At 40.7% G+C, this 25,414-nt stretch overlaps 1 protein-coding gene and 1 pseudogene across 2 annotated transcripts in view; one reads left to right on the top strand and one right to left on the bottom strand.

Annotated features, from left to right (window-relative positions):
• The window catches only part of ZSWIM6 (zinc finger SWIM-type containing 6), a 196,573-nt gene that overhangs the window by 155,257 nt on the left and 15,902 nt on the right, over positions 1-25,414 (bottom strand). The window lies entirely within an intron of this gene.
• LOC112660350 (membrane-associated tyrosine- and threonine-specific cdc2-inhibitory kinase-like) lies at positions 2,445-4,124 on the top strand (annotated as a pseudogene).

Genomic DNA, 25,414 nt, shown 5'->3' with positions numbered 1-25,414 from the left:
AAATCATTTAAATTCCTAAAAATTAAAAAAATCTTCCAAATGTCCAAAATGGGCAACTAAAATCTTGGCAAGATGACAGCACCTGCCCAACACTGCTGACTCCTGAAGGCAGGTGACATCTGTCTCCAGAGTTCATGCTCTCCACCACTGTGCCCCTTTATCCAATCTAAATCAACACGTGAAGAAGAATAAAATTCATGAAATAGGAAATGTGACAAATAAGCAAACATATAGGAAAATATTTAACTTCCTGAGTAACCTGAAATTTTCACATTAAAACAATAGGTAGTTATAAGGGAAGGGAGAAGAAATGTGTGGGAAATATCAGAAAGGGAGACAGAACGTAAAGACTGCTAACTCTGGGAAACGAACTAGGGGTGGTAGAAGGGGAGGAGGGCGGGGGGTGGGAGTGAATGGGTGACGGGCACTGGGGGTTATTCTGTATGTTAGAAAATTGAACACCAATAAAAAATAAATTAAAAATAAATAAATAAATAAAACAATAGGTAGTAACTTGTCTTGGGCAAACTTTTGATAACTTGCAAAATTGGTAAAAATATACAACCACAGTAATATCTAGAACTGGTAACTGAGGTGTGAAACTGGCAAGGAATTGGGCAATATGCACAAAAAGCCGTAAAAACATCCACATGCCCTTTGGCCCAGTTTCTTCTCCTAAAAGTCCACTTTTAGAGTTTTTTCTAAAATTCTAATTTTTTCCAAGTTTTCATTTTAAGAATAATTGTCCGAAAAGCATCTTTGTGTCTATCTTTGTGTCCCACTCCAAGGGGGAAAAAAATTAAAATATGGACAGAGTAGAAGGGGGTGCTTGCTGCATAGACACAAAAAGAGCTGGATATAAAAATATGCATTAGATGGAAACTCTTTTTAATGCACAGAAAAATACAAAAAAAGAAAAACACTAAAGCTGAGTACGGCTGGTCAATGTGATGGTATGGAATTTTCTTCCCCGCTATCTTACAAAAATTCCAAAATGCAGTTTAATTACTTCTATTATTTTAATAAAGCTTTGAAAAATGGGTGATCCACAGACCTTTTGCAAATTTACAATATAAGAACAGAAATCGAAGTGTTCTTTAAATTCTTCTCCCAAAACTGAAAAAGTACAACAATAAAGATGCCTCAGCTACATTGTTACCTATGATCCAAGTTCCACTGTACAGAGTTTGCAAAAAACGGGGGATTGTGAGCTTACTTAGGGCCTTAGAAGTTATTTCACTAGTAATTTTACTTTAAATGCAGTAGGAAAGCCATTTGAATTTTAAGCCGGTGTGTTTTATTATCTGATTTATGCTAGTCTGTCCATGTTTTACTTTGGTTTGGTGGTTTTTTTGGTTTGGTTTTGTTTTGTAATAACTGACATTCTAAATACTTAGCAAAATCTTTGCTGGAAAAGAAGTACTTACACTAAGAAAAAATTAACTTCATTAGATAAAAATCATATTTAATAATATTTTATTTATTTTTTAACAATATTTTAAATCTTAATAAGGTCTCCTCTACTAGACTGGCAGTTCCTGAGACCACAGGAATTTTATCTTAATTTAGCAGGGTGGCTGGTGCTTGCACAAGCATACAGAGCTATGCTTGAGGAGGGGAAAGACTAATGTCCCCTAAGTCAGGATAATCACAAATCACAACTCAAGTAAGCACATAGGCTGTCCGAATCCAAACACACCTATGTACAGTATTAAAACATTTCTGAAATAACTGGATGTGCCACCCAAAACACTAAACCAAAAATTTCAGCCAAACCTCCACGTCACCTAAACCTGAAATGAGGAAGACTCAGTTCTAGCCAACCATAAATGAACACATTTATTACAAGAGACGTTGAGAACTGTCTCTTTCAGTTACTATATAAAATGGTGGTTAATACAGAATGCTCATTTACTAAAGCTTAATCCAATGATGAAATTATTTCCTTCTGCAACAGTAACTTACACTTTCACTTACCTATGCCCAAAGACCTTTTGATTGTTGTATGAGAAATTCAATGGGGAATGAGAGATTTAGCTCTCCAAGAACTGCCACATTTATTACTAAAACCACTGGGTCTTCAGATCTTAGAATACAGGGATCTATATCCAGTACCCAAAGAAGAGATGCCGTATCGCTAAAACCACCAACAGACATTTGTACAACATTTAAAAGCTTTAAAAAGTCATCATATATAGAATATTATTGGATAGCTAAAATGTATCTAGACCTTTCTTTATAGCGCTCTCTCAAGGTGCTTCCTTCTCACATTATATGCCATCTGGCATTCCAATCAGCCTTTTAAGTTAAGCAAGGCAGGTATTAGATGATGAAACTGAGGCTCAGAAAGCTTAAGTGATTTCCCAAAGCTCACACAGCTATTATATGGCAAAGCAGAAAGTACACTTTGGAGTGAAGGACACTCTTGCCTGCCTCTCCGCTCCATGCCAGAGCTCCCTCAGAGAGCTAGCCAACTTGCATCTTGTGCAGGCAATGTGATCAAAGGGAAACTTTATGATGACATCCCAGATATACATCCTTTCTTGGTAGCCAGCCAGCAGTAAGAGTTGTTTCATCTACTGACACACATAATAGAAAACCCACAGTTCTTTACCCAAAAGGCAAACTGGTAATTAAAAAGGTAAGCCTCCTACTGAGCGAAAGCCCAGACTTTTTTTTAAGGATTTATTTAAAAGTTCAGGAGTGAACATCATAAAGGAAAATCAAAGACAGACCTCTCAAGGGTTTTGTTTCCCCCTTCTTTTCTAATGTTTACATCAAGCAAAACATCTCAATATCTAAAATGGCAATGCCAATTATCCTTATTTTGATAAATGACGACCTCTTAATAAGCATTAACACTTTTTAAATATTTTAAGTGAGTAATATGTTTCTAGAATTTATTAAACATCTATCTTTTGAAATATAAAGAATTACTGGTGCATCTGCTGGGAATCATTAGTAATTGTATTTTATATAAACTATAGTAGCTAACATGTTTTGAGCTCTCAACATGTGCTGTCGAGAAATAACTGGGTTATTTACATATAAAGTCCCACTGAATCCTCACAACAACCCTATGATGTAAGTACAAACAACTTTAAAATCTGTAGGGGCACCTGGGTGGCTCAGAGGTCTGCCTTTGGTGCAGGTGGTGATGCAGGCCTGGAAGGCCTGGTCCACCTTGACGTCAAGCCTGCCAACATCTTCCTGGGGCCCCGGGGCCGTTGCAAGCTGGGTGACTTTGGGCTGCTGGTTGAGCTGGGTACATCTGGAGCTGGTGAGGCCCAGGAGGGAGACCCCCATTACATGGCCCCTGAGCTGCTGCAGGGCTCCTATGGGACAGCGGCCGATGTGTTCAGTCTGGGTCTCACAGTCCTGGAAGTGGCATGCAACATGGAGCTGCCCCACGGTGGGGAGGGCTGGCAGCAGCTTCGCCAGGGCTATCTGCCCCACCGAGTTCACTGCTGGCCTATCTTCCAAACTGCGCTCTGTCCTCACCATGATGCTGGAACCTGACCCCAAGCTGCAGGCCACCGCTGAGGCCCTGCTGGCTCTGCCATGCTCAGGCGGCCTCGGCCCTCAAGCATTCTGTGGTACCTCAGCCAAGGGTGGGCCCTGTGGCAGGCCCTGCTTTCCTTGCTGTGCTGGCTCTGGCACGGATTGGCTCACCCTGCCAGCTGGCTGCTGCCGCCGAGCCCACCAGCCACCCCACCTGGCTCCCCACCCTGCATCCTCCTCCTGGACAGCAGCCTCTCCAGCAGCTGGGATGATGACAGCATGGGGCTCTCACTCTCTGCAGAGGTTGTCCTGGCCAGGGCTACTGGGAACACCTCCACCCCCCGCAGTGGCTCCCCTGCCCGCCAGAACAGGTACACACTGAGGGATGCCCTGGACCTGAGTGACATTGACTCCGAGCCCCCTCGGGGCTCCTTCCCCTCCTTTGAACCTCGGAACCTTCTCAGTCTGTTTGAGGACTCACTGGGCCCAGGCTGAGTCCACAAGCCAGCCTTGGCGCTTTTAACCTTTTAGCCACCCCCACCCCAATCCTCCTGGAGGCGGGGTTCCCTCTGGGAACTCCACTGGTGCCTCCTGCCTACCCATGTCTAATAAAATGTATTTGAATCTTGGGGGGGAAAAAAAATCCTGGATCCCCAAGGGGAGCCTGCTTCTCCCTTACCTATGTCTCTGCCTCTCTCTGGGTCTCTCATGAATAAACAGATAAAATCTTTTAAAAAAATGAAAAATATCTACTGTAGTATTTTATAAATATAGAAATGGAGGCAATGAACATTGTTAACAAGTCAGAAAGTATCTGAACTGGAATTTGAAGCTGGAAAGTCTAACCACTACATTATAACTGTCCGTGCTCTGCCTGTCGTCTTCTGGGGACTGGAGATTATGGGAAAGGCATGAACTCCGGAATCCGACTACCTAGGTTCAAATCCTAGCTTCCGTGCTTAATGAGTCTTGGAAAAGCTAGAGAAAAATCTCTCATTTTCTTGGCTACAAAATGAATATAAGGGTTGATAAAACCGCTCTTGCATCATGCGCTGTTAGGAGGAGAGCATGTAACGCCTTAATAAACAGAACTGGCTCAAACAGAGGACTCAAAAAGATCAGTAAGCAATAACACAGTGATCCTTCAAGGAACAGTGAGGTGGTTGGGGCTTTGGTCCCACACCAAACGGCCTCAAAATGCTTTTGCTGAGTTCTTGAATTCTTTTTCTTTTTTAAGGTTTTAAACTTTTCAAGCTATCACTTTCTTGAGCTGCTAAGAGGCCTGTATGGGGTGTGCATCCCCTTCTCCCTTCCCCTCTTCTACACCTCCTTCAAATATACTGTAAACTAGAAAGCTAAACAGCCAGACTTTCTTAAATGATTTAAGACTTAATTTATTATTATTTATTTGAGAGAGCACACACACACACGGAGTAGGGAGAAAGGAAGAGGGGGAGGAAAGGCAGAGAATCTCAGGTTCATGCTGAGCATGGAGCCTGACACAAGGCTCAATCCCATGGCCATGAGATCACAACCCAAGATGAAACCAAGAGTTGAACCAAGCTCAACCACATGAGCCACCCAGGTGCCCCTAAATGATTTCTAAGTAAGAATATCCAGGTTGTAAAGGAGGATTCAGGATCTCCTAATAATTATTTAAGAGGAAAAACTTCAGTGCTTTGTAACATCTGGTTTTAGAGTTCTGTTTTTGCTTATTCCGCTTCTTTGTAATTTTCAAGAGTGTAAGAATACTGTGTGTTTCAGACCTACAGAGGAGCAGGGTCTTGCACACTGGATGTGACTCTGCTACTATTACATCAAATCAGATACACAAGACAGTGAGGGATGGCAGCTGCAGGCTAGGACACCGCACTGCCCGAAACCGTCCTCAAAAGCATAAACAACCCTTTTCCTTTGGCTAAGGGCCAGGGGAGATTAGAGGTGACAGCTAATGTAAGATAGGGCTGGGGGTCTGAGAGGAACTGGAGAGGAACTAAGTCATCTAGAAAACTCCCTCATCTCAGACACGTCTGTCTGCCTGGGGCGACTGCCAGATATTGGGGGGGGGGGGGGGTGAGGGGCTTGACACAACAACTTTTCTCCACCTCAACCCAGTGCTGTGTGCACATGGTCTCTAAAGCAAGGCAGTAGAGAGAAATGGCTCCAACTTTTAGTGATGGCCCCATTAGACAAACTTAAGTATCAAAAACCACTAAGTGTTAGAAGAGAATATAATCACACTGTTTACTGTGAGACTATCTTCACTAGATTAAAATAAAAGCATACAAGGGAGGGGTGAAATGGAGGGGATCATACAAAATGTATTTAAGATACCTCAAAAATAGAAGCTGTCAAATTCAAAACAAAGTTTAAAATATTCCACTTTTATCACAGTAACTATATTCAGCACTGCTGTATTTCTGTGTCATAGCACTTTAACTGCCATTTCTCAAAATTCAGCAAGTCATTCATTCCCTACCCAAGAAGCTGGTCTAGGAACTATTTATATAGAAACAAATACCTGTTTTTAACCTCCAAACCCTTCTTATTACCTATGTTTATGAACATGATATTCCACATTGGAATCTTTTAAAATAACCAGGACACCTGGATGGCTCAGTCAGTTAAGCATCTGACTCTTAATTTCAGCTCCAGTCACGGTCTTAGGGTCCTGAGACTGAGCCCCACACACGGCGATCCCCACAGGGTCCCTACAGAGCCTGCTTGGGATTCTTGCTCCCCGCTCCCTATGCCCCCTCCCCCCATGCACTCTCTCTCTCAAAAAAAATATAAATCAAGTTCACTGATAAAACTGATAAAATATGTTACATTCCAAAAGGCTAGAAAATATATAGGCCAGGGGTGAGCAAACTTTCTGTAAAGGGCATTTCCTAGTTTACGTTTTGCAGGCCATAAAGTCTGTTGCAACTACTCAATTCTGCTCTTGTACCACAGAAGCAGCCACAGACAATATGTAAAATAATGAGCACGAATGTGTTCCAATAAAATTTTATTTATGGACTCTGAAATTTAAATTTCATATAATTTTCACATGTCCCAAAATATTCTTCTCCCCCCCCCCAACTATTAAAATAATGTAGAAGCCATTCTCAGTTTACAAGGTATATAAAACTGGTGGCAGGTCAGATTTAGCTGATGGACCATAATTTTCAGATCTTTGACACAGGTGACCCTAATATTCAAAAATGAAAATGCAAAAAAACCTCACCAACCGCAATTCTGAGATTAGGTTCCCCTCAAATCTGGAAGCAGTTGTGGGATAATCCAAAGGTTAAACAATGTGCTATTGTGCTTCTGAATTAGAAAATAAGCTTTACAGGCCATTTAAAAAATACTGGCTCCTAAGTTAATACTAAAATGTTAAACAGAAGTGTGTCTTTGTAATAACCTTTAAACATATTTGAGCTTCCCTCAAGAATGACTTATACCTCTGCAGTGTTCATATTATTAGCACAGTATTTTTAGGTCCATGCTACTAGCACAGCTAGGGTCCCCCGCATCCCTGCATAATCCCCACAAGTCAACTAACCAACCATTAAGTCACTATGCCAACTGTAAATTTCTTTAGCATGATATAAGCTATTTCCTAAAGCCTCATTAGAATAAACGTTGGGTGTAAAATATGAGAACACTCTTGGATCAGAGAGGAGGATTTTGAGAACATTGGATTAGTCAACCTTCTGTGAGTTTAGCAGAAGCGTGCAAGGTAAGTACCTATAAAATCGTATTATAGGGAGTTCTGTTACAGACATATTCAAAGCAGGTACTATATAATCCGTCAATTTCCACATGTCAGCAGGTGACTGAGAGTATCCTTACCAATTTTAACTAATAAACAATTCTGAACAACCAAAAGCTACTAGCTCTGATTCCATACTGACTCTCTTGAGGAGTTTACGTGGTCACTCTAATATCAGATAAATTTTTAAATGGGTGTTGTTGCCTCTAATGAACCTTTTCCATTTGCCTGGCCTCAGTGGACTCCAATCAACCACCTTCCCTGTGTGCAGTGCCCCCTGTGGAGTGGGGAAAGACCGGTGCAGTCAAAATGAGAGGAAATAAGCTTCCTCATTTTAGCAGCACTGTTCAAGTAGATGTCAGAGAGCTGCTAAGTGGACAGGTGGTAAAAAACAGAGCTCTACAGGGGCACCTAGGTGGCTCGGTCGGTTAAGTTCCCAACTCTTGATTTTGGCTCAGGTCGTGATTTCAGGGTTGTCAGATCATCCTCACATCAAACTCCAAGCTGGGTGTGGGACCTGCTTGCGATTCTCTCTCTCCCTGACTCCCCCTCTCCCTCCCTCTTCCTCTGTCCCTCCCCTCCAACCTTGCACAAGTGCTCCTGCTCTTGCTCTTTCTTAAAAAAAAAAAAAAATACACACAACAGAGCTCTTCATCAAGAACCTCAGGGGAAAAGGGACAACAAACTGGAACCAGAGTGATTTACCTTGGGTATCTGAAAGACACTGATTCACTAGGAACAAACATATTTTGTTCTGGAATACCAAAATCTCCTAAGCATTTGAAAGAAATATAAATAAATAAATAAATAAATAAATAAATAAACACACACACACACACACACACACACACGTGTGTGTGTATGCCTGATGACATTTGTTTTGGACCTGGGAATTCTGATTGGTTTCACTTCATAACTTTTAAAAAGTTCGCAACTCCATTTATCCAGATCTTGGCAAAACTACAATTTCCTAAGAGGGTCATCCAGCTGGTGGTTAGATTATTGGTGACCTCGGTAAGACCAGACAGTCCAAGAAATTTTGGGCTCCTGAAACAGGGAAAAGCAAGGAATCTGGTCAAGCCTTCTTTCATAATTAACTATCGCACTCTACATATTTACAGTCTTCAAATAAGTAGATAGACTTCCTACAACCTGGAATATGTCTACACATCTAGTGGCTCTAGAAAAGTGTTTCCCAAGTAGTAGGACATCATCCATTAATTGAGTAGATGATTAGAGACCAGTGTTGTGGGTCAAAAGAACATCTTCAATGAAATGAAACAGAATACTTTTGAAAACATCAGCAAGTATGTCATGTTTTAATTTTTTTTTTTTTTTTTATTTATGATAGGCACACAGTGAGAGCGAGAGAGGCAGAGACACAGGCAGAGGGAGAAGCAGGCTCCATGCACTGGGAGCCCGACGTGGGATTCGATCCCGGGTCTCCAGGATCGCGCCCTGGGCCAAAGGCAGGCGCCAAACCGCTGCGCCACCCAGGGATCCCAAGTATGTCATGTTTTAAAGGTAACTGCTGTCTTTGTGAAACTTTTGTTCCTATTATTTACAGTAATATATGTGTGTACATGGCTGTGATGTAGTTTCTTACTGGGCAGGAGTGGCAGTCTTAAAATGGCTTGAAAAACCTGCCAAAGTTAATAGAAATAAGAGGTAAATAAGCAACCAGGACAGCAGTCAGACCTGGAAACAAAAATTGGTGAGCCACCATCACTTGGTGGCATAGAAGATTTGGGGGATGATTGACATCATCTAGGAAAAAGACACGAGGCAGGAGAAAAGAACCCAACCTCAAACCCTGGGGACATCAACAGTTAGAGGTCCGCTAAAAGAAGAACCAACTAAACCAAATAAAGGTGTGGCCAGGGAGCCGATTCCCCCTGCAGGCTTCCTCTAAAGCAGGGGAAGCCAGTAAAAAAATCAAAAGAAGAGATATAAACCTTTCAATTTCCCATTTTTACAGAATAAAATGGGAAAACGAGGAAGGGGCTGGAGGATATTTATGAGTAAGGACGGTAAAACAGATTCTACATAACCTGGAAATATAGTTATTACTCTAAGGATATAGACATATCTAGGAATACTTAGCTAAGTATTTTGTGATGTGTACTGTGTAAATCAAAAAAAATGTAGGTACCCACCTAAACCATCTATTTGCATGTTTGAAGACAAGATATGGGCGAATCATATGACAGTTAATCATTTTAGGGTTGTCCACTGACGTTATAAAGCTATCAAGCCACACTGTAGTGAATCTTATCTTTAAAATATATTTTTCAGGGATCCCTGGGTGGCTCAGTGGTTGAGCGCCTGCCTTTGGCCCAGGGCGTGATCCTAGAGTCCCGGGATCGAGTCTCGCGTAGGGCTCCCGGCATGGAGCCTGCTTCTTCCTCTGCCTGTGTCTCTGCTTCTCTCTCTCTCTCTTCTCTATGTCTATCATGAATAAATAAATAAAATCTTTTTAAAAAATAAAATAAAATATATTTTTCACTATCTTCTTGCAAATCGCAGACTAAATTCCTTCCCAAGAAAGGGATTCTTTTTTTTTTTTTAAGTTTTTTTTTTAATTTTTATTTATTTATGATAGTCACACAGAGAGAGAGAGAGAGAGAGAGAGAGAGGCAGAGACATAGGCAGAGGGAGAAGCAGGCTCCATGCACCGGGAGTCCGACGTGGGATTCGATCCCGGGTCTCCAGGATCGCGCCCTGGGCCAAAGGCAGGCGCTAAACCGCTGCGCCACCCAGGGATCCCGAATTCTTAATAATCTTGGAAGCACATGCTCTCAACAGAAAGTATAATGGAATAACAGAATTGCCCTTTGTTTAGACTGGAGTTGTTCCAAAGCTATTACTCTGAGCCCCTGTCAATAAAAGCCACAGACTCTAATGTTCTAGGCAGCAGCCTCATTTGGAGGTAATGGGGCTCCCTTGCAACTTATATGAAGATCTATCATCAGGACTACTTTAAATGCCTTTGCCCTACTTCACAACTTCTACAAATAACACGTTAGTACTCTTGGTCTTAATAAAACAGGATGTTTCCTAGAGTGGGATGGCAACTTCCTTTTTCAGTATTAGAAGCAACCAAAGCTCAGGACAACCAGTGTGTGACAGAATCGGAACGATGGTCCTGAAATGGGTCTTAAAAATTATCTTGCCCAGTTTCTTCATTCAACAGACAAGAAAGTGGGGGCTTCACCCAGGCGGTCCAGAGGAAAAAAACATGGCTGTCAGAGCAAATCAGAGGAGGGTTTCAACCCCAGTTCTACTACTGGTTCATTACAAAGAGTCAGTTTTTCTTCACCTGCAAAAGAAGAGTAACAACTGATCTCACACAGGAGAATTTAAATGAAGCAATGCTTTTGAAGCACTTAGCACGGGGCTGACACATGGTAGGTACTAGAGCGAGTCTGTCTCCTTCACTCACCCTACTCTTTTCCTACTTGCCCAGCCAGGGCAGAGCACAAATTAAGGCCCTGCTCTGACTTGCCTGTGACTTCACAACACACAAAGGAAAAAAAAGGCCACAAGAACTGTCTTTTTAAGACTTTATTTTTTTGACAGAGAGGGAGAGAAATTAAATGCGCTGCACATGACCAGAAGGGGAAAGCAAGAGGAGAGGGAGAAGCAGGTTCCCCCACTGAGTAGGGAGCATGATGTGAGACTAGATCCCAAGGCCCGGGGATCATGACCGGAGGAGGTAGATGCTTAAACGCCTGAGCCACCCCGGCGCCCAGGCCACAAGAACTATATACTTGTAGTTTTCTTTGGTTCTGATTTAAATATGAAATTAACATTAAGTAGCTTCCTATGAAATCCAATCTAAAGGCAAGATATGGCAGTGGTCTAAGAAATGAGAAAAGATTCTTCTTCTGAAATAACTCATCACATTGGCTATAAAGTCAATAGTGACCAAGAAGACAGAGGGTTCCAGAGGTTGAGTTTGTGAAAAACTGAAGCCAGTAAGAGATATCAAAAGAAAAAATAAGTGCAGAATAAGCAAAATCAATGGAAACAGCTGCTCATTTCAAGTGCTCAGCAATAAAGAGAAAAAGCAAATAATAACCATGTGTGAAGGCAAGATCAAAGTGCAGAGGCTAAGCGCACACACTCTAAAACCAGACTAACCTAGATTCACATCTCAACTCTGCCAAGTCGTGGGCATGTGACCCTCTCTGTGACTTGGTCTCCACACCTGTAACATAAGGATAAAAACAGTACCCACACCGTACTAGTTATTTTTCTGTTGGTTCTCATCTCTTCTCTGTATCACAAGGAGCTAGAAATCTATAAACTACATTTTCCAAACTCTCTTGCCAATTAGCTTCCTGTTGGATACTGCTCCTGGGAAACAGTGGCAGGAGACTGCAAGGTGAAAGAAAGAAAGGAAAATGTCTTTGTTTCCTGTTCCTGGTGGTACCTCCAAAAGTAGCAGCAGACAACCACAGGCTCCAGCAGCATTTTCAGTGGTTCCAAAGCAGCAGAACCAATTAACATCTCCAGCAAATCTGTAGAATATCCAGTTTATGCAGCAGCTGTCTGATAGCTGATTAACATCCCCTTCTCCTTTTTGTTCCTCCCACATTCATCTGCACACATACTTTCTCTCTCTCCTTTTGCTCCAACATCCACTCCTCCAACACACACCTTTTTCTTTTTGTTCCTCCAGTCCTTCCAGTTTCATTGTAACTTTGTCTTCCAGTATCACTGTAATGCAATTCCCTGCATTACTCCCTCTGTGCTTAAAACAACCCACAACTGGGTTTTCCTGACTGGACACTGGACACTAACCGATAACACCTACTTTTTATGACTGTCATGAGAACATAAGGACTTTTAAAATGTACTTAGGAAAAAAAAAAGATAAAATGTACTTAGATCAGAACCTGGCACTTTGGGGATCCCTAGGTGGCTCAGCAGTTTAGCGCCTGCCTTCAGCTCAGGGCCTGATCCTGGAGCCCCGGGATCAAATCCCACGTCGGGCTCCCTGCATGGAGCCTGCTTCTCCCTCTGCCTGTGTCTCTGCCTCTCTCACCCTCTCTCTGTGTATCTCATGAATAAATAAAATCTTTAAAAAAAAAAAAAAAAAAGAACCTGGCACTTTATAAATGTTAGCAATTGTATCTCTGCAAGCATCTTAAAATATACATGTCCAAAATCAAGTTCCTTGTCCCCCATACAAGACTCTAATTCTGAAAATAGTCCCAATCATCCTTTCCTTCATCCAGTCGCCAAATCTGAGTCACCTTTCTTCATATCAATAAGCAAAATCTATAGGATCCCAGGTCAAGCAGCACTCTGAATCTCCATTCACTAAGGGCAAGCCCTTATTATTCCTTAAGTAGATGGATCAATGCTTTTCCCTCCCCAGGGATTGATTAGCTTATAGGCTCCAGTTCATTCTACACTGCCCCAGGTAGATTTTCCTAAAAGGAAGAAGGGAGGTTTGTGATCATGTCACTACCAGTGTTGCCCAAGGTCCTGGGCTCATTCAATCACATAAAGGCCTTCAGGAGGCCAGTCCCCGCCTACTTGTTTAACAGTAGTTCCCACTATACTACTCCCTATTTGCATCTCCAAATCTTACACTCCAACCACATCAGAAATCCTTGGCATTCCCCAAACTCCCCCTGCCCTTTACTCCCTCTCTACCTTTGCACAAGGTAATTCCTCCATACAGGATGCCTTCCATGTCTCATTCCCTCGATAGAGCCTTTGCTAGATCCCTTCCACCTCAAACAGAGCCAACCTCCATTCTTCCAAGTATTCCACCAAACAATAACTATTATAACTTAACACTAGATGCTTGTGTTAGAACTTGTAAGTACTGAGTTCCTCTGGAGACTAGGACTCATTACCTCTTGAATAATGCCCTCCATACAGCAAGACATCCCAATATTACCAATGAATATTGTAAGATACTGATATCTCACCTCTTGGGGCAGCCAGCTGGGGCTACCAGCCCAGGGGCAGCTTTTCTATAGTCTAAAACCTCCTGCCCCAGTGAATTGTACAAAATATTATTTTCTGTGTGTTCTGAGGTAAGAGGTTGGAAGCACTACTCTATAAGCATCCCAACTCAGCACCCTTCACACAAAACAATAGCACTGGTCTTTTACCAGACCTCATGAACCAAAACTCCTCTCCCAATTACAAACTGTAAATGGCAGCATTCCCTATTTCTAAGACTTAGAAGTAAAACAAAAACTATACCAACTCCTCACCTACCTGCAACGTTTTTTATTTTTTAAATATGAACACAAAAAAGTCAGTGAAGAAAGCACAGATCTTTCAAATATAAGAAAAATAGATGTTTCAGACTCATTTGCATTCAGAAATATTAGATTTGATTTTGGACCGTTAAACACTTAATTGGATTCTAAGACAGTCAACTGGAATTCAGAACATGGTGCCTCTCAAGGGGGGGGAATTGTAGTTAGCTTCTTCCCTTCCATTTGTTATATACAGTATAAAACAATACTGTCTCAAATATTGGCAGTTAAATACTTGCTGTCTGGAAAAAAACATACATTCATTTAAAACGATAAGGATCGGGATCCCTGGGTGGCTCGCTCAGCAGTTCAGCGCCTGCCTTTGGCCCAGTTTTGATTAAACTATCAAAGTCCCGGGATCGAGTCCCGCGTTAGGCTCCCTGCATGGAGCCTGCTTCTCCCTCTGCCTGTGTCTCTGCCTCTCTCTCTATGTCTATCATGAATAAATAAATAAAATCTTAAAAAAAAAAGAGAGAGAGATTATGTTAAAAGGATAAGGATCAAAAAAAAAAAATAAAAAAAAAATAAAATAAAATAAAAGGATAAGGATCGCATCATGACTTTTCGCAGAGATTCTGATGAGATCTTCAGTATCTTTTCAAAGGTTTACAAGTTTCAAGACACTACTTCTAACTTTACTTTGAAAATCTAAAATTTGCATCTTCCTTGTTACAGCTCTATCACTGTAATTGTCCTCCTCCTATCAACCATAGTTTAATCAAAACTGAAACAACAAAAGAAAGAGGGAGAGAAGACAGGAAACCAAGGGAGGAAACGCAAACACATGAGCCAAAGAGGACATACAAAATGGTAGAACTAAGCTCTAAGAAACAAGTGAAAAGGAGAAATATGAAAAGAAAAACATTCAGGATATTCCAGAAAAGTTGTCAGAGAAACTGAGGAAACAAATTTCACACATTTACCACATTACAGCTCTAACAACCATGGACAGCTCTGTAACTCCTCAATAGGAACAGGACTAAAATAAGTCCTGGAGTAGGCAGGAAATAAGAACCAAGTCTTTCCAAGGTATACAGTAATGTTTCCCACATTCAGAGATGCTGGTCCCCTAAAAAGACTTCCCTGGCCAACAGTGAATTTATAAAACGACATGTTCATTTTCAGAAAGCTAAATTTATCCCATTAAGAAGACTGTCCTCTATTCTGAGATTTCTTTTGGTATTAGAGTGACTTAAAAATTTTTTAATTATGTCAAAATCTTGTTGTGTTTTAAAGTGTAAATACCAGGTGTCCCAGTCGTGGGCCTATTCCCAGAGATCTATTCTTTGAGAGCTCTTTATCTCAGGAGAGCTCATCACTACAAAACATCATTTCTCAGGCTCCCAGGTCACCTGGCTTTTCTCTGGGCTCAGTCTATGGGAAGCACGTGTGGAGAAATGATAGGCGGGAAGAAGGGAGGAGCCAGGATATTTCTCCCTCTCCTTCTCCACTTCAGGCAGTGTTCCCAGGAATGGCTTAATTTCTTCCATGACCCCAGCTCCTACCAGAAGATTCCAATCTCAGAACAGCCCTGGTTCCCAAAGCTCCCATAACCCTACCACTAGTGGTACTCTTCTCTTCCCACTGCTGTTTACCTCTTGGTTGCCTCACCATCCTATATTGCTGTCTCATCTCTTCTGTCACAACCAGGAGCTTGTGTAACCAAACTCCTGCACTGAATTCCTATTTTAAAAATTGAGAGTAGTTTCCCTTTTCTTGGCTGAACCCTAACCAGTATATTAAGCCAGTGCTTCTATATGTATGAAATCACCTGGAGGGGCACCTGGGTGGCTCAGTCAGTTAAGTGTCTGCCTTCTGCTCAGGTCATGATCACAGGGCCCTGGGATGGAGCCCCATGAGGCCCCCACATCAAGCTCTCTACTCAGCAGGGAGTCTCCTCCCTCTGCCACTCCCTACCTACCCCCCACCTCATGTTTGCATGCTCTTTCTGAAATAAAATCTTTTTTAAAAATAGATTAGATAGATAGATGATAGATAGATAGATAGATAGATAGATAGATAGATAGATAGATAGATAGATAGATAAAAATCACCCAGAAGGCTTATTAAAACCGAGGTTCTGGGCCCCACTTCCAGAGTTTCCCAGTCAGTGTATCTGGACTAGAAGAGAAGAATGTGCATTTCCAAGAAATTTCCAGGAGATGCTGATGCTACTAAACCAGGGACCACACCATGAAAACTATGACAAAACAAAGAATTGACCATCATGTGTTGTTGGTCTATCCCTCCTTTTTTTCCATTGGACAGTAAGATCCAAAAAACACTTTGAAACTCAAGGAAACACCACCCTTCTGTCTTCATATGAAAATACAAACCTTTAAGATAGTTTCCTTACGGGCAGCCAGGGTGGCTCAGCAGTTTAGCGCCGCCTTCAGCCCAGGGCCTGATCCTGGAGACCCAGGATCAAGTCCCATGTCGGACTCCCTGTGTGGAGCCTGCTTCTCCCTCTGCCTGTGTCTCTGCCTCTCTCTCTCTGTGTGTCTCTCATGAATAAATAAATAAAATCTTTAAAAAAAAAAAAAAGATAGTTTCCTTACATTATTACAAAGGCAATAGATTTCTAACAATTTTGAAAGTAAATTTTTGAAAATTTTTGAACAATTTTTGAAAGTAAATATAATTTTAGCTCTCAATGCATATCTTACACCTAAACAAAATCTCAATTTTAAATATCAAAACCAATCCACTGAGCGATTCCTAGGCAGATAAAATGGATTTAGACTCTCAGACTATGGGAAATAACTTAGCTAATGAAGTTTCAAACCTAGAAAATAATCACTTGGCAGATGGATCTTCTACCTTAGAAATTTAAGATTGAAAATAATCCACGAAGAGCAATTCAAGAACAGTGCTTGTAATGATGGCTTAAGAATCACTACAAGAGGGATCCCTGGGTGGCGCAGCGGTTTGGCGCCTGCCTTTGGCCCAGGGCGTGATCCTGGAGACCCGGGATCGAATCCCACGTCGGGCTCCCGGTGCAGGGAGCCTGCTTCTCCCTCTGCCTGTGTCTCTGCCTCTCTCTCTATATATATATATGACTATCATAAATAAATAAAATAAAATAAATTTAAAAAAAAAAAAAAAAAAAAGAATCACTACAAGATATTTAGATATATGTTGGCAAAAAGTTAAAATCAAGTATGTAATTGAATCATAGCTGAAATGTATACCTAAACAAAAAGAACTTATATGAGACCACAGGGTCTAAAAACCAGCACTGAGAGAAAAATGTGAGCCACACATACAATTTTAAATTTTCTAGTAGCCACATTAAAAAAAGGTAAAAAAATTTTTAAAGGTGAAAATAAAAATGAAGTGAAATTTAATTAATACATCTCATGTAACTCAAAATACCCACAATATCATCATTTCAACAAATTTCTAATGATATATTTTACATGCTTTTTATTGCACCAAGTCTTATCTCTGGTCCATGCATTACACATCTCAATTCATTTCAAATGAGGTCACATGTGGCCAAGTGGCTACCACTGTAGACGGCACAAATACAAACAATCTGAAATTCACAACTCTTCACTGAGTACATGGATATTTGATACAGTGGTTGCGCCCTAACATACTGATTATTAGCACAGCATGCATGTCCTGTTTGGTTTTCATAAACTACTTGTAATTATATTTTTAAGAATTTAAAGCTTTAAATGTTTGTATTGCTCTCACTTAGTTTCAAAACTAAGCAAACATTTGGCCCCTGACATTATTTAAAAAAAAAAAAAAAAAAAAAGCTTCCCAAGAGAATCACCTTGTAAACAGGTAAGCTCCCATCAACTGCTGATTTACTTGGAGTCCCAAAGCCAGCAGTATCTCAACTGGCCTTTCTCTAGCCCAAGGGAAGACCTAGCAGCCACTGTGGGCCTCTGCACTAGTCCCCACACTAAGGACGTTTTCATCTCCTAGGCTTGTCAACTGTCAGAACTACCAACCAAATCCCCAAATTGAAGTACCAACTAAATCCCCAAACTGAAGTACTGGTCCTTTGCTGGGAGGGTACCAGACTGGTGTAACCTGATCATGTTACACAATAGCACGGTTAACTGATGGGACTAGCAGAATTGTGATAAAATGTATCAAGCACATTTTTAATGCGCTTAAAATATTATTTCAACACTAAATTAAAACTAGAAAAAAAATCAGCTTGAGGTACTAACTTTAATTATTCATGATCTATAGAAAGAGACTAGACAAATAACCTGTATACAAAATTAAAAATTTAAGTAGACTACAACCATTTTTATTTTCAAAAGGAAGCCAGAGTACATTTATTGCCTTTAAGTCATACATCTGATGATCAAAATAGAGTCCAAAATGGAGTATATAACAAGTCACTGAGTACAGAGCAGCAGAATATAAATTATAAACATGGTGCTTTGAGGAAATCCCTACATTATCCTTAATATCTGAAATCCAGAGTTTTCAGACTGGTTTACTCGACAGTCCAGTGAGGTCCAATTTTGTTGGGGAGGAGTGAAACGGGCCTCTAATACCAAACCACCTCTGAGCCTCTCAAAAATAATGGACTGCTCCTTCACTTTCCAGAAGTGAATTTTCTTTTGCACATAAAACTCCTGCCATAAGCATAAGTGTACTCATGTGTATGTACAAGAGTAGTGAGATAATTACATACCCTTGGGGCTTAAATACATCTGGTGTCACATCACACCTTAGGCATATAGTTATTTCATTTTGAACCATTCACTCTGGAGAGTAATTACTCATCCCATAACTTGGTCATAAAAAGCAGAGCTTACTCAGTATTTCAGCAATTATATGGCATAGGTGGATTTTTATATAGCACTTTTGTAAATCAGATAATCAAAACATATACCTTAAAAAGTTAAAGTGTTAGAATTATGACAAGTTATATAGACTTACTAATAAGCCTTTTACAAAGTAAACTGCAGTTGCTACAGACAGACCCAGCTATGGAATAAAAGCTGAACCCATATGCAAAGTTCACTAATTTGAGAAGAAGATATGGTGACAACAAGAATGAGGTCACAAGAAGGCAAATCAAACAATCCAGGTCTTCTAAGGAAGGAACATGTCCTATTTACTATCTTACATTAGCCAGTCAGGTTGCATCTTTACATTGCCTACTCCCAATTGAAAAATAAAAGAAAGTGGGGATCCCTGGATGGCCCAGAGGTTTAGCACCTGCCTTCAGCCCAAGGTGTGGTCCTGGAGTCCTGGGATCGAGTCCCACGTCGGACTCCCTGCATGGGAGCCTGCTTCTCCTCCTGCCTATTTCTCTGCCCCCGCGCCCTCTGTCACTCATGAATGAATAAATAAAATCTTTAAAAAATAAAGGAAAGAAAAAAAGAAGGAAGGACAGAAGGGAGGAAAGAAATGAGAGGGAGGGAAAAGAGAGAGAGAAATAAAGGTAAGTAGGGTAGATAGGTTAGTTGTCTTGGCATTTCAGACTAGTGGATTGAACAGCCTCTACAAATGTTCCTTTTTTTTTAAGATTTTAGTTATTTATTCATGAGAGAGAGAGAGAGAGTGAGGCAGGCAGAGACACAGGCAGAGAGAGAAGCAGGCTCCATGGAGCCCAACGCGGGACTCGATCCCGGGACTCCAGGACCATGTCCTGGGCCAAAGGCAGGCGCTGAACCACTAAGCCACCCAGGGATCCCCCTACAAATGTTCCTTTATACAATCTCATGGCTACACACAGGAGGAAATAAGGAAAAGGAAAAGACCCTGGTGTTGCCTGGAAAGACATATCTCATCTTTCCTTCCCGGCAAACAGAGGAGCTTCCCCAAAAACAAAAGAGGGAAGGAAAATGTTAAGGCTGACTCTAAGAGTTAGACAAGACTTGAGGCTATAATTTATTAGTAAGGAGAGAAGGTTCACAGCACTTCAGCAAACTACTCAATCTCTCCATCAGTCAGGCTGCTAACACAAGCCATCAGCACTCGGAACTGCCTTCCAGCAACAGTGTGTGTGCACCTCAGAGGCTTCACGTAGCTTCTATTGCACTTATTTCCTCTTTGTAGCATCTCCTACATACACTGCCCCCAAGTTTCCCACTAAAAAATAGAGAAATCAAGGAACTGATGAAAGAGAAAATGGTAATTGTTTTAAGCCCAACTATAAATGTCATCAAATGCTGTAAATGAAGCTCTTCTATAAAAAGGTCGGTAAAGGGGCACCTGGGTGGCTTAGCGGTTGAGCATCTGCCTTCAGCTCAGGTCATGATCCCGGGGTCCTGGGATCAAGTTCTGCATCAGGCTCCCCGGAGAGAGCCTCCTTCTCTCTCTCTGCCTCTCTCATGAATAAATAAATTAAAAATCTTAAAAAAAAAAAAAAAAAGGCTCGCAAAGAAAGTCATATTCAACTTACTATTGGCTCCAATAAGCAAGAAGATACTATGGGTCATATACCCATTACCACTATCAAAACCTAAAAAGTAAAATGTAGCACATCCCAAAAATCATGGGCCACTGTTCAAAGGTGAGGAACCTGATTTTTGTTTTTGTTTTTGTTTTTAAGATTTTATTTATTCATGAGAGACACAGAGAGAGAGAGGCAGAAACACCGGCAGAGGGAGAAGCAAGCTCCATGCAGGGAGCCCGACGTGGGACTCGATCCTGAGTTTCCAGGATCAGGCCCTGGGCTGAAGGCGGTACTAAACCGCTGAGCCACCCAGGCTGCCCAAACCTGATTTTTGAATGGGATTATAGACCCAGAGGGTCTCTGAACAGTTTCTTTCATGTCTGTACAGGAAGACAAGCTGCCTTCGGCAACACCAGAGGAAAAGGTGGTAGAGTGAAAAGATCCCACTTGAGAAGCAGGAGGCCTGAGTGTCCAGGTCTGGCACAGACTGGGTGAGTGCTCCTGGACATGTGATTTAGCATCTTATGCCTCAGTTCCCTCAGCCACAGAGTGAAGAGAACATCTTCTCAAAATTGTTATGAGGGCTGGAGATCATGCTGTAAAGCACTGAAACTGGTACTCAAAAGTCGTAGATGTTTTTAAGCTGCAACTACACAGAATAGTAAAAGAATACAAGTTTCAAATTAGAGTTGATTTCCACCACCATCCCAAACAAGATACTGGAGAGAAGCCAAGTTTGTCCAAGACCACTTTAATGGTAGGAAAAAAAACTTTATGTGGTAGACACTTGACAGGTATTTTTTATATGCATCACTCTAGCCTGCTACTTTTAAGTTGTACTAGCATGAAGAATCAAAGGTTAATGTGAGCAAAAAAGAAAAAGAGACCGAAAAACAAAGTCTCAAGCACAGGCAAGAATGCAGAGTAATAAACAGGAAAAAAAAAGTTGCATACAGACCTTCAATGTGGCCCACAGTGACCCTGTACATGAGCTCTGTCTCCCCTCACCAAGATGCAATACAGATGCCCATTCAAGAAAAATGAGAAAAAGAAACAAGAACCGACCCACATAAGGCCTTAGAGTCTCCTGCTTTAACTGCATGCCCTATTATCCACTTAAAACCTTTGGCTGTTTGGCTTTTCCCCAATGATACATGACAAATTTCTCAGCCCACATCATATAAACCCACATACCAATACAAGTGATCCTGATACAGGAGCTTCTCAAGCTCTTCTACAAAAGTCCCTCTAACAGGAGAGACACATGAAAATGTACAGCTGCGGAATCTGGAGGTAGCCCAAAGTGACCACAAACATACGACAGGACTGTTTCTCAAACTGACACATTCTTTGTGGCATAGGTGTAGGAAGAAAAGGTAGATGGAACCACTGAGTTGAAGCAGTGCCTCTTCCTGGAGAGTAAGAAAAACATTTTAAAAGTAAAACATTACTTATTTCATCCATTTATTCAAAAACTTTTGGGAGTCAACTATGTGCAAAGGGTTGTACTAAGAGCTATGGATACAAAAATACATTACACATACACATAAACACAACATACAATCTAATGGGGAAAACCATCCATACTGTTACAAAGGAGAGAAGTCTTTGCCAGATTTCTCTGAGCAGAGATGCCAAGGCACCAACCAGGCAAAAAGAGGATTCCAATCAGAATAAAGAACGTGGGCAAAAGCAGCAGCAGGGCAGCTTGGAGGCAACTGAAGGGCAGAGAGAAATATGCAAGAGGCAGATGAAGGTCCAGGCCAGACCATGGTAGGCCTTGCACACCCACAAACAATTTTAAGTCCTCTGAGCAAAGGAAGCCACTGAAGGTGCTGCAAAAGGAGCGTATGGGCAACAGTCACCCTGACCGCATTATAGATTCTAAAAGCTGATGCTCTGTACAAAGTATACAGGCTGATTATAACACTCTTACAAATACGTGAAGTCCACTCTCATGCATATGTATACACACAGAAAGAAAGCATATTCTGTGAAATAAAAAAACCTCTGTGGTACATATTGGAAGTGCAGAAGGCCATTAACAGGCCTTTCACTGTATAGCTAGAAAAGAGAGTGAGGTAGATAAGTCACATCAGCACAGCTTTCAAGGGCAAGACTTAAGAGTTCACCTAAAAATAGAATTGAGGGGAAAAACACCCAAAATATCATTTCATACCAAGCTCTTAAATTTTTCCTTGAAACTATTTTTCTCAACACTTTATCTGTAAATGTTTAAATGAGAAGAAAAAGGTTAATCAACTCTTTTTATTGATTCAAGTTGCCAAAAGAAGGGCAGATAGATCTCAGCACAGTCATATGACCTGAAAAATTCATAACTGTATCTGAAACTGAGTGCTTTGTAACTTCTTCCATTCTCTGCTTGCAGATGGTAAGTAAATACTCATGGAAACCTAAAACTAAACCCAAGTCACCACGCTAATCCATAAGCTGTCCATTCTATTCATGAATATCACTGAATTGATACTATACATGCCTCTTTTTCACTTTCAGAAGAATAATTCTAGAATTCCAAGTAAAGAGAAAATTCATCAATCATTAGGGTCAAAAACAAGGGAGGCATTAAGACACCAAGGCCATGGCACACCTTGTTGGACGATACAGAAAATGTTTAGTTGCACTAGATCAGGCAACAGGTACAAATCACAGTAAAACCGTAATGGAGATTAATCTGTAGATGGTGAAACTTGAGGTTTTAATGGTAATTAAACAGTTTTTTGAAACAATGTTTCCCTTATCTGATTACAAAATCAATACATGATGATTACAGGATTTTGGAGAATACAGAAAACCAGAAAAAAATAGTCATGGAGAAAATTAGGTAAATTGGAGAAATTAAGTAAATAATGGAGAAAATTAGGTAAAAGGGAAACACTGCATAACAATGTATTTTCCTCTAGTGTAATTTAGAATTCAAGTAGTTTCATGTATTCATTCCCGTGTGGGTCTCTTAACAGCCTCATGATAGAGGTGACAGAGGTATAATTATTAACATTTTATAAGGAGTCAAGGAAGCCCAGAGCCAGTAAGTGATCTGCCTAAGGGTACACAGGTAGTAAGACAACAGCCAGCAAAGAGGACTCTAGCCTCATGATGGGTCAGGAATGCTCTCCAAGCTCACGGTCACGGTCACATGATTAGCAAATGATACACTCACATAAGTGGCCACCTGCCAGTACGTAAAATGAGCAGTACCTGTGAACATCAATCTAAGGCAAGAAAATGCGCAAAGGGAATTGTAGTGTTAATACACACTAATATGCTATGACATCAAATAAGGATAGGAAAATTTACTTGTCTTTATTTTTTTTCAAAAAAGATACTTTTTATTTTTTATAGGTTTTATTTATTTATTCATGAGAGAGAGAGAGAGGCAGACACAGGCAGAGGGAGAAGCAGGCTCCATGCAGGGAGCCTAAAGTGGGACTTGATCCCGGGTCTCCAGGATCATGCCCCGGGCCGAGGGCGGCACTAAACCACTGGGCCACCAGGGCTGCCCACTTATCTTTAAATTGTCAAAAAAAAAAAAAAAAAGTGCAAGGGATGGGGTGGGGGTGTGTAGAGGAGAGTAAGAGGGTAAAGAGGGCAAGGGAGCAGGTGCCTGAGAGAAGAGACACATCAAACCCAGAGAGTATGAGACTCTCTTGTTTCCTTTAGATGTGAATAAGAACCCAGACAGAAATCATTTATTTCCTATCTGAAAGAGATTGAGTAGCTGATGAAGACCAGAGTTAAGACAAAAGTTTCCTTTCAGTCCCAACAACTCCTTCTCAAACAAATTCCCTCTTCCTTTCTCCCTCTCTCCTTACACCCTGGAGCACGTGTGTGCAAACTCACAGAGTATTTAATTTTAAAATGATTTATTAATTGCCCCCCCTTTGTGAAAAACAAGATATACATATGACTGTAGTAACTACATACTTTATGATCTGAAGAGAGGACTGCTGACAATTGTGCCAGGAAATGAGGCATAAACTAAGATTGGACAAATGGGAACACATGGCCACCCAATAACGCACTGGGAGTGCACTTTTATTATCAAATTATTGTTCAAAACACAGTTTGATTATCCCATTTTAGGCAAAAATGAGTCTGAAGCAAATTCCATCCCAAAAGAAAGTCATCAGCATATTGTAGACCATTCCTATTAATTAGCCAATGTCTTTTCTTAAGATGTCAGATCTTGTGGGATGTTTTGAAGTTATATGTGCTTTATAAGTCATCTAGAAAAAAAGGTAAAAAAAAAAAAAACTAATTAAATTTATTTTCTGCCAGTTTCTTTAAAAAGTAAAATAGCCAATAAAAGGAAAAAGCAATCTCTTAATCCCTCAAAGGCATTTATAATTGAAAGTTATTTTCTTGGATAACTCAAAAGTACTGTTCTACACAGGAATGCCCAATTTATTTTCTTTTTAGGGTTGGAATGATCAAATAAATAAACTGCTTTTATAACAGCTTTTGGTCAATGCTGTTAACAAGTTAGTAAGCTTAAAGAAAAAGTCCCCTCAAATAACAAAAAGGAAGAAAGAAACTACATCTATAAGGTTATTTCTATCTGCAGAAATTAAACTGATGATAATAAACCAAGTCCTAACAACTAATCTACCTATCTTGTGGTCATATTCCTATTAACATGCCTCTTAATTTAAGAGATTTTATTTGAGAGAGAGAGAGAAAGGGAGAGAATGAGCAGTGTGGAGGGACAGAAGTTGGAGAGAGGTAGTGACAGAGTGAGGGGGGGAGCAGAATCCCCACTGAGCAAGAAGCCCAATGCTTAACCACCTGAGCAGCCACCCAGGTGCCCCTAAATACCTCTTAATAGATTAAGTTCTAGCAACTCAGATTCAGAAAATTAAATAGAAATTACAACTTGGGAGCTTTTTTTCCATCTAAGAGAATTTCACATAGGCATCCACAAAGACTGGGATGTAATCTAAGCTTATTACTCAAGTAACATTTTGACATCTACTACATATACGCTGCATGGGCACTATTTAATAGTTGGCTCACCTGAATTTAAAATTTGCTAGTACCTTATTTTTTTCAATCTAGCAGATACATCTTTCACATCTTTTACACCAAAAAGGGACTTTGCATTTAAATACTCTCAGATTTTCATCCCAAAGAATAAGACTAAAAATAAACAAGGGACAACTCAAAATGACTCTGTAACTATGTATGGCAAAATATGTCTACATCTGTTTGTTAGCACCTCATATTTTGAGTCATGTGATAACTGTTGCTCCCTCTATTAAAGAAGCTTAGAAATCTGCAGTCCTACAAAAGATGTGATTTCTGATTTCTCCTAAGAAATCATCTCTCACTTCCTCTAATATTTACATTTAGGACAAGTTCTAAGTTGTGTTCTCAAGTTTGGAAAAGGTCATGAATCAGATAGGCCAGTATCAGTCTCCACAACAACCCCTCGTAGAATTTCAGAAGGTCAGCCTACTTTTTCACTGGAGG

Source organism: Canis lupus, chromosome 2 (assembly GCF_003254725.2).
Source record: "Canis lupus dingo isolate Sandy chromosome 2, ASM325472v2, whole genome shotgun sequence".
Taxonomy (NCBI): Eukaryota; Metazoa; Chordata; class Mammalia; order Carnivora; family Canidae; genus Canis; species Canis lupus.
Note: the sequence above shows the minus strand (reverse complement) of the source record. Positions and strands in the feature narration are given on the sequence as shown.